Below are 18,033 nucleotides of genomic sequence, written 5' to 3' on the forward strand. Positions count from 1 at the left end.
AAACAAAAAAAAAATTCTAAATTTGAAGATATATATATATATATATATATTCTAAATTTGAAGATATATATATATATATATATATATATATATATATATATATATATACTATTATATAAAAGGAACTGTGTGTGTGTGTGTGTGAGAGAGAGAGAGAGAGAGAGAGAGAGAGAGAGAGAGAGAGTTCAAAAATTCTAAATTTGAATATTAACCTTTTCAAATCATAAAATTTAAATATCTAATATATATATATATATATATATATATATATATATATATATATATATATATATATACTATTATATAAAAGGAACTGTGTGTGTGAGAGAGAGAGAGAGAGAGAGAGAGTTCCCTATTGTCTCAAAAACGATTGAGGCAATTTTTATGAAATTTCATACAAAGGTACTTTATGTACCTGACAGTGTTTTTAGATAGGTTTTGTATCGGAATGTCTTCGATTAGTATCGATAATCGATAACTGAAATAATTCAATGAAAAAAGGAACAAGCGATTTTGATTAAAGTTAACACCTTACACAGCCTAACATCACAAGTGCATTTGAGAAGTTTTTATTACCACACAAGGCGACAGGTCCAACATATAAAATCAACAGTAGATTCTTTGATATGACAGGGGCGCATTCGAAATGAATGTTTCCGTTTAAAGCATAATTCCACCATGATACTTGACTTTTTCATTTTAAACTTAAATTTAAACTATTATCACCACACAAGTAGTAAGGCTAGGCATATAAATTCAACAGGGGCACATTCAAAATGAATGTTTCTCTTTGGACCACAACTGAAGCATTTTTGCATTATAAAATTTAATCCAAGCCATTATATATAAAAAATGATTATATAAAATCAACAGTAGGTTCTCTACAGTGCAATGTAGACTACAATGTATTGTGACACCACGAGAAACATGTGAAAATTCCTCCCGGTGCACTGTGATTGGTCCTCAACTAGAGTAGACAATCAATCGATTTGATTGAAAAATGAGCGATTTCATCGATTCTGATGACAATAAAAATATGGGAGTGTGAAACATTTGTTGATCATTATCATTCAATCCCGGGCACCGTCTGGTCACCTTGCTAATATACATATAAACTGACAGATCAAAGTTGTATCATAATATATGTGTGTGTGCGCGTGTGTCAAAATTTTGGACCTGAAAATAGGCAGATGTTGACATACCTTATAAATAATTGACCTGACACAGATTTTATCTATGAACATTGATCAAATCACACCAACTAACAGTTGAACAGGTGTTTGAATAACAAACGCTACGAAATCAAAACAAAAAAAAAACCCCTAAAAACTAAAACTTAATTTATACATGCCATAAAAGGAAAATCTCATGCATCAATATGGCGTGACTTTTTTGAATTGGTTGATTCTTTTGTTGGCATAGATTTTGTTGATTCTTTCTAGATTTGGGTACTTTTACGAGGAATCATATGAAGGTTGTCAACATCCATAAGTAAAAGTGATCCTATGGAATTGACAAGATTTAAGTTTGGCAAACCCAGGTCATCCGTTCACACTGTTATCCACTTCACCACTGCCAAAACTCCCACATCTATAGCATTGTACTTGTTTCTTCCTTAGTGCATACATTACACTTTGAAAAAGGCCAAATGCAATCTTTGAAAGCCAAACTGCTTTAAAAAAAAAAGAAAAAAATGGCCAAATTTGCGAAATCTGGATCTTCAAAGGTCAGTCTAGCAACCTGGACAAAGATATGAGTGACCTCCCTTTCATGTAGCCTCGTATTCATATATCATGATAAGCTATATATTAATACGATAGAGTGTGTTATTTTTTGTGACACGCTTACATCCGGGTCATTTAATTGTTATGTACTTTCATTTCTTGTCATAAATAATTTTACAAAGAATTCATCATATGTTTTGGTTTCGTGGTTTTGATTATAACTAATGGCATTCCAGTAATCTATTTTTTTTTTTTTTTTTATAAATCATTTTATCAAGAATTCTTCATAAGTTTTGGTTTCAGTTTTGAATATAGCTGAAGGAACTCAAGTTATATATATATATATATATATATATATATATATATATATATTTTTTTTTTTCATAAGTTTTCATTTTGGTTTCGATTCAAGCTAATACACCCAAGTCATATGGATATATTTTTTTAATTTTGAAATCACAACTTTATAATATATAAAAATCGATAGAATATTAACTTTATAATAATATATACGAAATCTGCAAGAATTAAAATATCATATTTAAACATACTTTATGACCGGGCCAAAAAGCTAAAATAATATCAGAACGTCTCCATTTACACTGAACATCTACAGAATGCAACATCAATATATTTAATATGAATGAGTCCCCTGTGGAATTTCCACAGGCCCCGCTAGTAATATGTGATTATTATTGTTATGGTGTGAGAAAGGAACTTGCAGTAATTTCAACATGCACCAGTTTTTCACCAAAGAAAGTAGTCAGCGAAACGTTATATAAAAAAGAGAACATTTGAAAGAAACAGGGCAATAAAAAGAACTTTGTTTGCCAAGAGGTGTTTGACTGAAGGAATTAAAAATTGTCTCTTACAATGTGATTTAATTAATTTGTATTGAACTATGTAGCACAATATTACTCTCTGAGTATTTGTTAGTATTTATTAATTTATATCATTTGGGTCAGTTCGGCATTTAAAATATAATGGACACTATTTTCGTTAATAAACTTATATTTACTGCATGTTATTGGTTTTTCTGTCAAAAAAATACAATTTGGGGGGGGGGGGGCTATCCAGAAAAATATTAGCTTTATCAAAACATATTTGTTGATTAAATATATTTCTCGTTCTGTGGAATTTCCACGGGTTCCACGAGTCTATAAGATTACATGAAGATAAAACAAATAACAAGTAAACACAATGATCATTTGTTGCAATCTATTATTATTATTATTATTATTACAATTTTTATTATGTATTATTATTATCATTATTACAATTTTTATTATCTATTATTATTATATTTTTTATTATCTATTATTATTATTATTACAATTTTTATTATATATTATTTTATTATTACAATTTTTATTATATATTATTATATATTATTATTACAATTTTTATTATGTATTAATCTATTATTATTATTGTTATCATTATAATTTTATTATCTATTATTATTACAATTTTTATTATCTATTATTATTATTACCATTTTTATTATACATTATTATTATTATTACAATTTTTATTATACATTATTATTATTATTACAATTTTTATTATCTATTATTAATATTATTACAATTTTTATTATCTATTATTATTATTATTATTACAATTTTTATTATCTATTATTATCATTATTACAATTTTTATTATCTATTATTAATATTATTACAATTTTTATTATCTATTATTATTATTATAATTTTTATTATCTATTATTATTATTATCATTATTACAATTTTTATCTATTGCAAAAAATTAATTTTTTATTTGTCTTTTTAATACCGAGCATTCTTTTATAAAAACAACACAGAAAGCGTACCTGTCTCTACTTTAAGGTTATTTTCATGGCAAGTGCTTGTCTGAGCTCCGATCTATGGTCCCCTCTCGCCAAACCTTCATGAAAAACACTCATCTAGCTGAAACCACTATCAATAATTTCCCTCACTCTTTATCTGTGTCTAAACCTAAACGTAGATTCCATGAACAAAGTTTCTTTCTTAGAACTGCACGCCTGTGGAACTCTATTCCGTTTTCCTACTTTCCAGCTGACTATAATATGGTGATCTTCATCTTCAAGTCTAACATAAACAAGTTCTTTATGAGCCATTCCCCTTAAGTAATCCAATTTACCAAATTTCCACTACTAAAAATTACTACGATATTTTCCCATTGACTTTCGTACACTCATTAACCCTTCTCCTCGAGTGGCCTCCGGTCCTTGATAAGTGGTGACTACTTTGTAAAAAAAAAAAAAAGGTACCAATATAACTTTATTTATTTTTTTGGCAAACTTTTTTACGCTTACATCTTCGTTTTGAAGATAAGAAATTGTTTTTTCTTTTTTTTAGTAAACTAACTGAACTTTCTGTTTACTTTTTAAATACTTTTTTTTACAAGGGAGTCACCACTTATCAAGACCCGAAGATCACTCGAGGATAAGAGTTAATGAGTGTACTGTGGCCACTGAGACAAGATCATTCCACTATTGAAGGATTACCACTTCACTCGGCTACCATAATTTCATATCCTTTCATTGTTTCAAACTTTATTTTCTTTATTTATATCATTTAAAAAGATTTCATCTTTAATGTATTGTCAACGTATGTGCTGAATAGTAAAATTATTTCGAATCAGATTTAATATTTTGTTAATGACTTTTCCTCTGATGAAATGAGCCTACATCGAATATTCATGAATTAAGGAAAAAACTCTGAATTGTATTTTTTGTGCGAATAATAAGTTTTTGTTTTGAAAAATTATATTTTCTTGAATGAAACTACAGATTTGTAAGCTCTGACGAAAATATCGGATCGTTAACTCGATTCTAACAGTGGAAACATGGGTAACTAAGCAGACTATTGCAAATGGCAATAAAAAAAATATATTTTTGCTCTACAATAGTATTGAGCACTTTTTCAAGTTTTTACTACTTACCACTTAATTTATATATATATATATATATATATATATATATATATATATATATATATATATATATATATATATATATACTAGCAAAAGTACCTGTCGTTGACTGGGTTCAAAAACAGCCTACAGAAAATGGACTGATTTATGAAAGTATGATAGGTTATGAAAAGGAAGGATTGTAAAGAGATAGCTTCAAATTTGGGGATATCAAAACCAAAGCAAAATATGATGAAAGTAAAAATAAAATAGATAAGCCTCATAATTTATTATACCATACCTGTTCACACTGAAACACTTATCACAATATTCTGTGGATCTATATTAAAAAACCTTGTTAAACTTTGTGGCGTATTTCCATTCTATGGAGGTCAGGCGTGAATGAACACCCCATAATTTTATTAAACCATATTCCTTCAAACTGAAACATAATTATCAAAGTATACTTACGCAGATAGATATGGAAAGTCTTTATTAAAGTTTGTGCCTATTTTCATTCTATGGAGGTCAGGCGCCAACACAGACCCCACAATTTTATTATGCCATCCCTATTTAAGTTAAAACATACTTATCAAAGTATTATTATGTACATCTATATCAAAAACACTTGTAAACGTTTTTTTTAATTTTTTAATTTTTTATTTCCATACTTTGTGGACCAGGCGCGTACGCAGACCCCACAATTTTAATGAATCATCATTATGCCAGATCAAACATACCCATTCCTATGTCTCGATACATCTTCTATCATTATATGTGATCAGTTTTCTATAATAGTCAACCATATAGGAGCCTATTCGTGACCAGACACACACACACACACACACACACACACACACACACACACACACACACACACACACACATTCAGCTTTATATATATATAGACTAGCATGGGTGCCCGGCGTTGCCCGGGTGTTTGGAGGTGTATGCTGAGCAAAAAAAAGGGGGTAATTTTTTAAACTTTGACCCCTATTATGACCCCTGAAAATTTATTGTTTTGGGCTCAATCAAGTTATTAAGTTAGATCCATGTCCACGGAAGCTATATCTAAAATTTCAAGTGTGTAGACCCAAAATTGTCGGAGAAGTTTGGTAGAGTTCTCAAAGCTCAAATCGTTGAACTTTGACCCCTTAATCGCCAAATTTCTGGCTAAAAACCGATCACATAGATTTTTCCAAATCTCAGTACCGTGTATATCAAATGTCGAGTCTGTAGACTAAAAATTGACAGAGTTATTTCGTAGGGAAATGTACACACACACACACACACACACACACACACACACACACACACACACTTTTACTTTTATAGATATATAGATTTAAAATTTGAGTCTGACAGAATGACAAAATTATATTGCAAACCGATATATTAAACAAACGAACTTCAAAGAGACAAATGAACACATAAGTAAAAACAATTTGTATTAGAAAACATTTATTATTCCACGTCTTTTTTTACAGACCTGACGACTGAGGTTCGCTCTTAATAAAAATTGTTTTTTATAGTCTTAATTTTGACTTCCTTTTTCATAAAAAACTAAAAAAAAATCAAGAAAGAAAAGAAATTTAATTTTATTTTTTCATTAATTTCTTTCTGTGCAAAGCAATTCTTTCAAACTTACTCTGTTTCCAAAATGTTTTTATTTTATTCCCCTCCCCCTTCATTCATTTTCCTCCGCATCCTGGCAAGTATTAAAATAAACCATTTATAATATTTATTTATGGATTTATTTACTTATCATTTCTTTTGTATCGGTAAATGAATTCCATTTTAAAAAAACTGTAAAAGTCACGTTAAAGGTGATTAAGTTGGAAAGTAAGTAAAAATTTACCCTTTTTACTTTTATACGATTTCTGATCACTTTGAAAAAGGTGTGTGTGTGTTTTAAAAATGTTTTTTAACTGCTATAATCTCATATATATATATATATATATATATATATATATATATATATATATATATAACAACGTGAGTATTCATATCGTGGGTTTGTATTACTGTACACATAGATTCGAAAAAATAGTCAAAAACAAATATATAAATAAATGTTATCAAAGGCAAGATAAGTTACTTTTCTACCTAACTGGATATATTTTTTGTGTTTTTATTCAATGTAATATATTTATTCAGCTTGAAAAACATACAGTGTTTACCGATGTGTTGGAAAATTCAAGATGGCGTCTCACACCCTCTTTAACACCGTAAGTTTGGGAAAAGGTGTTATAAATAAAAAACTATACAAAATACTATTAAAAACCCGCCGAATATATGTCAACCTATGTCACGGTAACATATATTGAGCGAGTTTTTAACAGTATTTTAACAGGGCACATCGTAAAAACTGACCCATTAATTTTCCTGAAGTAAAAACTATATAGTTTTTAAACTTTTAAAACTGTACATTATAAAAAGAAAACTGTTCGAGTGATTTTTTTTTTTTTTACATGGGTGTCACCACTTATCAAGGCCCAGAGGCCACTCAAGGATAAGGGTTAATAGGTCATTGTGATTTTAGCATAGTAAACAGTGGGAATTTTGTAACTTGGATTACTTGAAAAAGAAAACTGTTCGAATGATTGAAAATGAAAACAAAATAACAATGTAAATATATTGATAAGAAAAAAACAAAAACAAACGAAGTTTCCGTTTCAGGAACCCGAGTTTAATTTTATGTCGTAATCATTCAACTCGTTAGCGGTTTTATTCAGCGATTAGGGATAACCATACGACATATCTAATTACCAAAGCGATTTTTTTTTTAATTTTTTTTTTATTAAAACTAAACCTGTTTAGTTTTAATGAACCAATTTTTTTAAATCCAACACTTTAGTTATTTTGAGAGCGTGCAACTGCACCCGAAAGGTTGATTAGGAAACTCCAAATCCTTTTATGACTCGAAAAAAAAAAAGGGCTTTTTATCGGCTTAAATGATAAACTAATGTTAAATATTAGTATTTAATATAATGAGATATCAATCTACACAATTTGCCATCGATTCTGAAATAAAATGGAATCCTGACATTGTGATCATTTTTGCAGGTGTTATGTGTCAAATATTGAAATAAGAATGTTTAAATTCAATTATTGTAATTTAAGTCTTTAATTTTAAAGTCGATTTTATTTATAAAATATCTTTTTAGAAATCAATCTCAAAAACAATCTGAACAATAAATCTCTTTTGTTATGGCTAAGTTTTTGTCAAGGGTAGAAATTATAATAGACAAGTATTCATCCATGATGACATTTTACCGATTTCCTGGTTTACATGTATTCTTGCTAAATTTCTTCGAAAGAATAGTTTAACATTCTGTAAAAGTACCTTCCGTTTTTTTTTTTTTTTTTTTTTGTACTTCTGCAGAGAAGGTAAAAAACCGATAAAAACTGGATATATTTTTCGTGTTTTTATTCAATTTAACATGTTTATTCAGCTCGAAAAGAATATAGTGTTTACCGATGTGTTGGAAAATTCAAGATGGCGTCTCACACATTCTTTAACACCGTAAGTTTGGGAAAAGGTGTTATAAATAAAAAACTATACAAAATACTATTAAAAACCCGCCGAATATATGTCAACCTATGTCACGGTAACATATATTGAGCGAGTTTTTAACAGTATTTTAACCGGTTTTTTATTTATTACACCTTTTTCCAAACTTACCGTGTTAAAGAGAGAATCGGCCGCCATCTTGAATTTTTCAATACATCGGTAAACACTGTATGCTTTTCGAGCTGAATAAACATGTTAAATTGAATAAAAACACGAAAAATATATCCAGTTTGGTAGAAAAGTAATTTATCTTGCCTTTGATAACATTTATTTGTTATATATTTGTTTTTTGGCAACTTATTCGAATCTATGTGTACAGTAATACAAACCCGAAATGAATTTAAGACCACGAGTGAAATGAGAAAATGAAGAAAATCACATTTACTGTGTGTGTTTACTGTTTATGTACCTATTTACTATGCCTCCCCACGGGACAGAGTTAGACACCAGGGTCGTTTTTTAACGTGGAGAAAAGGTACAAAAATAAGTCAGCGGGTTTGGTTGCCATAACAACGTGACGGTAGTGAACGTGTGTGTGTGCGTGTGTGCGCGTTTCGTGTAGTTTAGTTTCGTATAATAGTTTCGTATTTTTTTAATTTGTAAATAACAAGTTATTAAAAAATTAAACCCTTCCAAGATAAACAATAAATAAAGCCATAATATTTTATGGTAAAGGTAAGAGCGTAGAAACGATTGTTTTTTAGGAGATGTGATTATTGGATTAACCAATCAGAAATTGTCTGTGGCACACACATCTCTGTTTTTATAGATATATATAGGTCGAGGTAATTAGTTAAAGAGATTTAATATAATGTGATATATAGATAGATAGATTAAATGTTAAATAGATTTTGTAAATAGTACAGTTGAAATGATTAGAATATTTCCAATATGTAATAAGGTCGAGGTAATTAGTTAAAGAGATTTAATATAATGTGATATGCAAATGAGCATAAGTCATTCGATATGGGGGTGGTTTGTAGAATAGTATATAAAGAAATTAGGCAAAGATTCTTATGTCTCCTATAACAGAAACATCCTAAAATGTGTTCTAATGTTTCTCTCCCAGGAGAGATCTACCCTCTTACCTCCTTTATGTTTCGTTGATGATGGAGAGCTGTACACACAGACAGAAACACACGAACCCTATTACTTTATAAATATATATATATATATATATATATATATATATATATATATATATGTGTGTGGTTCAAAGTTCCAAAAATTTAACATTTTCAGGTTCTATTCAGCCAATTTTGGGTCTAAACATTTGAAATTTTACATAAAGTGTATTCAGATGCAGCAAGCTTTTTAATCAATTTTTGTGCGTAATTTTGGCTGCCAAGAGGTCAAAGATGGAAGAGTTGACCTTTGCAGACTCTACCAAACTCTTCCGTCAATTTTGGGTCTAAACTCTTGAAATTTTAGATGTAGGTTACTTGGACATGAGTCAAACTTTTTAATATATACATGTGCACATAAAGTTATGAACAGTACATAGGGCCCTAGCAAGGCCGGGCTGAACTGCTAGTATGACTATGTTTCATATTCGTTTTCTTGTTTAGTTTCTAACAGATTCTGTCTTGACCACAGGAAGCTAATTGATAATATTCTGCTTTTGTCTCTTCTGTTTCGGTGCTTTTAAAATTTGAACTCTTGAACCCCTGGCAATTTGCTTTCTATTTCCACAGCCCATTCAAGGAGCCACCTGAATATACAAGAGGAATACGAAAACTATACCGACAATCTTTATAAATACCTTTGATTGTGGTGAGATTAAAGTCATAATAAAATGACACAATAGTTGTATAATGTTGTGTAGTTTTAACTTCATCGAAATTAGTGATAAGAAATTCTCAATTGATGAATTAATTATTCGGGGGGGATGTGGGAGGGGGAGAATGTCCAAGCTTAGTAGGACTTATTTATCGGATTACATTTCGTATAGGTCAGTGAGAGAAAGATACAAAGATGTAGCATTTCTTCTGAAGCAAAACCTGAGTTTCTTCGACTAATGGCGAGTCCTGCTGCCACACTCAGGGTTTGCTATTGGCTACCTGATTGCGCAAGGGGATCACCACACTCTTCAGCACATCCAGATACACTTTGGTGTTGACTTCGAAGATGTGAGTTGGCATGATGTGCCCCTCACTTGAAACCACACCAAAGATCATAACCGTGGCCGGAAACTTTGTTTTCATCACCCTGGGTACGTCCCTGTTATTTATGACAATTTAGCAATGCATTTTGAAGGTGCTGGCAATGGTCCTGTGGTCATAAGTTGGATCGATATGGAGCATGATTTGTACAGCAGTGCATCTCCAATCTCGCTCGTTGAACATTGTCATTTTCAGACATGATAGAAGGCTTGGGGTTTGTACACAACTGGCCAACTAGTAGATGATATGTAACAAAAAAAAAAAAAAAAAAAAAAGAAAACCGATTTTCATCAAACGGAAATGGAATCATGTCTTTTCTAGGGCGACAATTTTATCGTTGCACTCTGTAATTTTGTATTTTATGTTTTATTCAATTTTAAAATGAATGTCTTCCACTTCTTATCTCTCTCTCTCTCTCTCTCTCTCTCTCTCTCTCTCTTTATCACCATCTCTTTGCTTTCTCCTATATCTACTAAACTCTCTCTCTCTCTCTCTCTCTCTCTCTCTCTCTCTCTCTCTCCCCTCCTCGCTACATTTTATTTCTCTTCCTATTAGGTTGGTGCAAAAATAATGTCGTTTTTTGACGAAGTTGAACGTAAAAAAAAACATTATTTTTGCACCAACCTAATACTGTTCTAATGCTCCCTCTTCCCGCCCTCTTTCTCTCTCTATCATTTTCTCTAATTATCTTTTCCACTTCCTCTGTTCCTTTCTTTCGAAAATTTTTCTCTTTTTCTATCTCTTCCTTTCTTTCTGCCCCCCCTTTCTTTCTGTTTATTAAAAAAAAAAAATCAAAAAAACAAAAGTACTAGGCAATTAATCATCGTATCTAAACTTCAAATATTGAAAACATAACGGATAGAAATATTATTCACATACAATGGAGGAAATAGGAAAGAACAAAAAGATATTTAAATAAATCCGATGCCATCCCAAACCACACACACACTTAGACATAGTATTAAATATATGTGCACGCGCATGCGCGCGTTCCTTCATCTATGTGTTGTATATTTTACTCACGCTTTCATGATAAATAAATTAAAATGATTGTTCAAAATAAGTTCAGAAATCTTTCCATTTCTTTCCTAACAAAAATTCTTCTTTGTTTTTTTTTTTGTTTTTTTTTTTTAAATTTATTTCTTATTTTATTTTCATACGCCTTTGATAAATTAACGCCGACCTATTTCTAGCGCGCGAGAAGCGATATTATTAAAATACACGTAATAAATGAAATAAAAATAAAAAAAAATGCGGAGGAGAAAACAAAATAACAAGAGGGGGGGGGAGAAGAAGAGGAGGAAGAGGAGGAGGGGGAATGCAAAGGTTCGAAATGGAAAATATAGACAAAAATCTGTCATTTTATTGCGGGGGGGGGAGAACGGCGCAAAATGAAAGTTATTTGCATATTTTGTGGCTCTCAGAAATAAGTAGATAAAATACAGGAACGAATTATAGATGGGAAATAAAAGATACACATGTACATACACATACATTCATCTGTGTCATTTAGCTATAAATACACACATACATACATACATACATACATACATATATACATACATACATGCATACATACATACATGCATACATACATGCATACATACATACATGCATACATACATACATGAAATAAGAATTCAAATTAAGTTTACAAAGATAATCCAAAATTAGCAAACTTAAAATATATCATAAATATTAAAGACGTAATATTTATAAATTAATCCAAACCAGATGTAAAAGCTCAATAAAACCAAATAAGAAACAGAGCTTATAAGAACAAATAATTAATAAAATATGTTTTTTTAACTCTTCTCAGCGTGTTTTAATATGTTTTATTAATTCTTTGTTCTCATTCACATATATATATATATATATATATATATATATATATATATATATATATATATTATAGATATATATAGTTACAATAAGTGAAAAAATTTTTTTAGATGTTTAAATTACAATACGCATAATAAAATGAAAAAGCTAATGACATCTTGCAGATTACAGATTATTTTGGGGGCAAAAAATCAAAGAATTACAAAAAAAAAAAAAAAAAAGAATCCAACTAATTTTTGATAAACAATTAAAAATATATATTTTTAAAAATTTTCCATGAATCTTTCAAATGTTCTTCCATATTTAAATATATATATATATATATATATATATATATATATATATATATATATATATATATATATATATATATATATTACTTGTATTGATCGGACTATTGTTCTCATCTTGAGCGTTATTTGTGCAACTTTTTGGTCAGTGTAGCCTTCGACCTTCGTCAGGCATGCTGATCTTTATCTTACCATTTTCTTCAATTATCTCCTTCACTTTCTTTGTTCCTTTCTTTCTGCTTTCTTCCTCTCTCCCCTCTCTCTCTGTTTTTTACATACCTCTCCTCACAAAAGAAGTACAAAGTAATTATCGTATCTAAACTTCAAATATTGAAAATATAACGGATAGAATTATTATTAATGGATGAAATACGAATATCCCTAGTATTAGCCAATATATATATGGAACATTTTGCGAAGTTGGCAATAAGCTCAACAGCACCAAAGCGAATTATGTGGCTACGATATGTGAATGATACATTCATACTCTGGCCCAACCAGGAGGACGTCCAAAACTTACTAGACCATGTGAACTCCATTCCTCCATCTATCCAGTTCACCATGGAAAATGAACACAATAACAACAAACTAGCATTTCTGGATGTATTAATAACAAACATGGATCAGAATTTTGTATCTTCCATATGACAAAAACCAACTTTCACAGAAAAATACCTGAATTTCCACTCCTACCATCCATATAATATAAAAAAAAGTTTCTTGGCCTTTTGGTCAAGATCAAAGTGTAGTATCTGTTCTTCAGATGCTGCACTTAAGATAATTTGTACCAGTCAATGGAGGGGAAACCCTCTATACTGGGACAATTATTATTTTTGGTAACCAGAGTGACCCCTTTTAGGGGAGCTGGTTTTTACCTCACATTAAAAACGGCCTTGTGCCTAATTTGCTCAGTGGGGGAGCAAATAAATACCATCTGTTCTTCAGATGCTGCACTTCCATTTCTTGTTCTCTTTCGGTGGAGGAGAAATCCTTCACGACTGAGATAATTTTTATTTTTGTACCTTTTCTCCACGTTAAAAAACGACCCTGGTGTCTAACTCTGTCCCGTGGGGAGGCATAGTAAATAGGTACAACACCATGCCAGAAAAATATGTAGCAACGACAACACATACCAGGAGGAGATGGACAACCTAAGAATAACCTACCATCGAAATATCTAGAGAGCATTACATCGGCTCTAGAAAAATTAGAACAAACACCAAAGGACAATACACGAAAACTTGCCATAGTTTGCACATAATACATAAAGGACCTGTCCAAAAATTATTTTTTAAATATGCAGTCCATATAACATCAAAACAATATTCAAGAAAGACTTGACTCTCAAAAAACACCTAGTACGAGTCAAGCCCCCCACCGAAAGTTTCATGACAAAAAACTGTGTATATGAGATTTTATGAAAATGCAGAAAACAATATAAAGGTGAGACTGGTCGCTTCCTAAAAATAACTGTAGAAGTATACCGTGAAGCCGTGATATGGGGAGAGGCTGAAAAGTTAGGACTAGCTGATCACATATGGAAAGAAAAACAAACACACTTCCCTGTGTGGAACGAGGCTAAAATAATTGACAGATATGCAAGATTGAGAGTCAGAAGACTCAAAGCAGTGGCGCATATGATAAAAAAAGAAAAAATTACTTAGCAGACTAAACATAGAAATTAGTAACGTATGGGAACTTCTAATTGTAGGAAAAACAAAAATTTGTACAACTCCATCCTTCAATTTTCAACGATAAAAAGGAGATAATCCCCTGTCAAACTTTATTAGAGTTACCTCTCCTTTGTCAAACAAATTTTTTTTACATGTGCGAAACCACTGCAACCCCCCCCCCAAAAAAAAACAACTCCAAAAATACGAAACCATCTACGGAGCCAGTAATTTTTCTATTTTCTTTTCCAAGAAAAAGACCAACATGCCTGACAAAGGTCGAAAGCTAAATTGACTGAATCGTTGCACAAATAACAATCAAGATGAGAACAATAGTCTGATTAAAACAATCAGTCCTCATCTCAAAAATTCATAAGTGTAATAAAAAAAAAATAAAGATTTTTTGGATCAGAGCTTTAATTAAAACTTATCCACATTTTGATATTTTTGGCTAAAGTTGAAATTTCATTCAAATCGGAGATAATTCTTCATTATAATAGCATAATTCAAATATCAAAATATTGATTTTAAAGTAAAACCAATGGTATCTTCTTAATTGTAATGTTGCAGTAATGAACATATCCAAAAATTATGAAAAGCGATGAGGTAGAAAATTAATTATTAATAAAACAGTTTTTGAAGACAATTAATGAAAATTGAGTTTTGCTAAAGTTTTCAGGAAATGTTTACCTCCCTTATTCCTGTCGCCTTCTCCAGTGTTTTTTTTTTTTTTTAGTAAAACTCAATTTTTGTTAATTGTCTTTAGGGATTATTTTCATTAATCGCTTTTTGTAGTTTTTGGATATTTTAATTACTGTGACATGAAAATTAAGTAGATACCTTGGTTTGACTTAAAATTCAATAATTCAGATTTTTAAATGCACGATTTAGACTTCTGTAGTTTTATATAGTGGCTTTAAATAAAACTAGTTGTTTTATTTTATGACATATCAACCCTTTTAATTTAAGTCCTCCCAGTAGTTTTATATGGTTTTGATTGTATCACATGGACTAAACAATTAGCCAATCGCATTGAGGTATTTCAAAATCACGTAATGCGTTTCATTACTGGACATTGAAATAACAAAATATTCACTCTCTGTCAAAATACTTCCCTACCCCCTCTATTCGATAAAATCAAAAGTAAAATCCTTAAACTTTTTGGCCATGTCAAACGGTCAACCACTGGTCTGTCAAAGTTAAACTTTGAGAGTATGTTAGAAGGTAAAAGAGGCAGAGGAAAGCCAAGAAGGTGGAGAGAAAATGTTTTTGATTGGACAACTCTCAACTTGCCCTGGATCAGAAGGAATGGCGAAAAATCAACTTCTGAAGATAACAACCAATTATTATTGAAAATAAAACAATGGATGTTTTTCTCTACTCCTGAATGTAAAGCTAATAAAAAAATATTACATATAAAATCGTCGGCAAAATCATCAACTCACAGTGAGAGTTTATTGAAAAAAAAAAAAAAAAAAAAAAAAAAGAATTCAGTGTTTGCATTAAAAACATTTTTTCTTTGTTAAATATTATTATATGAAGCATCTGCTTGAGTTCGAATCTATTGAGAAATACACATTTTGTATTGAGAAATACAAACTTTATGCAAACATTAGATAAACAATAACACGTTATCTAAAATAGCTGTCTCATTTGGACCATGTTTGGATAACTTTACCTAATGTTTATATATTTAAAGTGTATATTTATCAATACAAAATGTGTATTTCTCAATAGATTTTAACTCAAAAAGATTCCTCATATAATAATATTTAACAAAAACAAAAAAAATTTTTAATGCCTACACAGAATTTTTTTTTCTCGCAAATAACTTATGCTGCGATTTTGTCAACTTGTCTCCAATTTCTTTTTTTTTCTTTTGTTTGTTATTTAGCATGCATTTTTCATATCAGGTGTGCATGTTGTTGAATACTGCGGTAAAAAATGAAATATTATCGCTTACATCGGTTTCTATGTACCATTATTTGAAGTCATCTTTGATTGAGTCAATTCAGGTCTTCTCTGCCTTTTCGTCCGTTACCATCATTTGAAATGTGTTTACATCTATTTATCCAACCAGAGCTCCATTCAACATGGCCATACTATCTCAAGCAGTTGCAATGCAGAGTTGATTTCTTTTTTTTTTTTTTTTTTACATGGAGGTCACGACTTATCAAGGCCCGGAAGCCACTCGGGAATAAGGGTTATTGCGTGTACAGTAATCAATGGGATAGTATCGTAGTAATCGTTAGTATTGGAGATTTGATAAAGTGTCTTACTTAAGGGGGCGGTTCATCAGGAATTTGTTCATGTTGGACTTGAAGACATCCAAGTTGTAGTCAGGTGGGAAACAGGCAGACGGAAGAGAGTTCCACTGGCGTGCACTTCTAAGAAAAAAACTTTGCTCATGGAATCTACGTTTTGGTTTTGGCACATTTAAAGAGTGGGGAAAATTTTTGACAGTGATTCTGGTCTTGGTAACTTCAAGTTCAATAACAAAGAGTCAGAGCGTCAAGATCTGCACTGTGAACCACTAATTCCTTACATCATCAGAAAAATCTAATTAATGGATCCCAGCATCCACACATTGAACAAAATCACTGGAAAAATGATGGCAAATGTACAGCATAATCACATTGGCACACTGGTTCTCGTTAGATCACCAAAGTTAAGGAACGTTGAGCCTGGACAGTACCAGATGGGTGACCAATTTGGGAATTCCAGGCAATGTATGTAGGAGGATGGCGACACCTCCCTGCAAGAGTTACAAAAACCTAACATTGTCATCTCCCCTAATGGAGATATACATGTGACTGGGGATCGCTTGTTAATTTCATACTGCCATGGAACTTTTAACCTACATAGGGTTAGTGCCGTTCCCATTTTTTTCCAAAAATGGTGGGATCGTTCTATCGCTCCAGAAGGTATCTCACTCCCGATGCAATCCTCTTGTACAAGAGCCAAATATGTCTTAAGATGGAGTACTGTTGCTACATCTGAAGAGCAACTCCTAAGAGTATCTTTTACTGCCTTGACAAAGTACGAAACAGTCTTGGAAATTTAGTGGATGAGGACCTCTTTGTCTCTCTAGTTCCTCTTTCTCACAGAAGAAACGTTATGAGTCTGTCTCTGCTTCATCATTACTTTTATAGCAGGTGCTCGACTGAGCTTCAATCTATAGTTCCCCGTTTGTAAAACTTTAATAACGAACACTCATCTTTCTACAACAACTGTCAACAATTCCCTCACTTTCTATCTAAATGGAAATTCCACGAATGGAGCTTCTTAGAACTGTCCATTTGTGGAACACACTACTGTAAGGCTACTTTCCAGCTGACTATTTTTTTTTTTTTTTACATGGTGGTCACCACTTATCAAGGCCCGGAAGCCACTCAGGGATAAGGGTTATTACAAGTACAGTACGTTAGTGTGGAGATTTAATAAAGTGTCTAGTTAAGGGGGTGGTTCATCAGGAATTTGTTAACATTGGACTTGAAGACATCCAGGTTGTAGTCAGGTGGGAAGCAGGCAGATGTAACAGAGTTCCACAGGCGTGCAGTTCTAAGAAAGAAGATTTGTTCATGGAATCTACGTTTTGATTTAGGCACAGATAAAGAGTGGGGAAAATTTTTGACAGTGGATTCAGCTAGACGGGTGTTTTTCGTGAAAGATTGGCGAGGGAGGAACAGAGATTGGAGTTCAGACGAGTGCCTGCCATGGAAATAACGATAAAACAAGGATAGGCTCGCAACGTCTCTTCTGTGGGAGAGAGGTTGCAGGGAAGAGAAAAGGGCATCCCCCACTAAACCACGAAGTCTATTTTGTACTCTGTCAAGGCAGGATAGGCTGTT

The 18,033-nt window shown here is 31.4% G+C and overlaps 1 protein-coding gene and 1 pseudogene across 4 annotated transcripts in view; both read left to right on the forward strand.

Moving 5' to 3' along the window:
• The window catches only part of LOC145242004 (uncharacterized), a 221,542-nt gene that overhangs the window by 189,945 nt on the left and 13,564 nt on the right, over positions 1-18,033 (forward strand). The gene's annotated exons all lie outside the window — the stretch shown is intronic.
• On the forward strand, positions 13,225-13,436 carry LOC145243196 (U2 spliceosomal RNA; annotated as a pseudogene).

This window comes from Euprymna scolopes, chromosome 21 (assembly GCF_053919585.1).
Source record: "Euprymna scolopes isolate OS-2025 chromosome 21, ASM5391958v1, whole genome shotgun sequence".
Taxonomy (NCBI): domain Eukaryota; kingdom Metazoa; phylum Mollusca; class Cephalopoda; order Sepiida; family Sepiolidae; genus Euprymna; species Euprymna scolopes.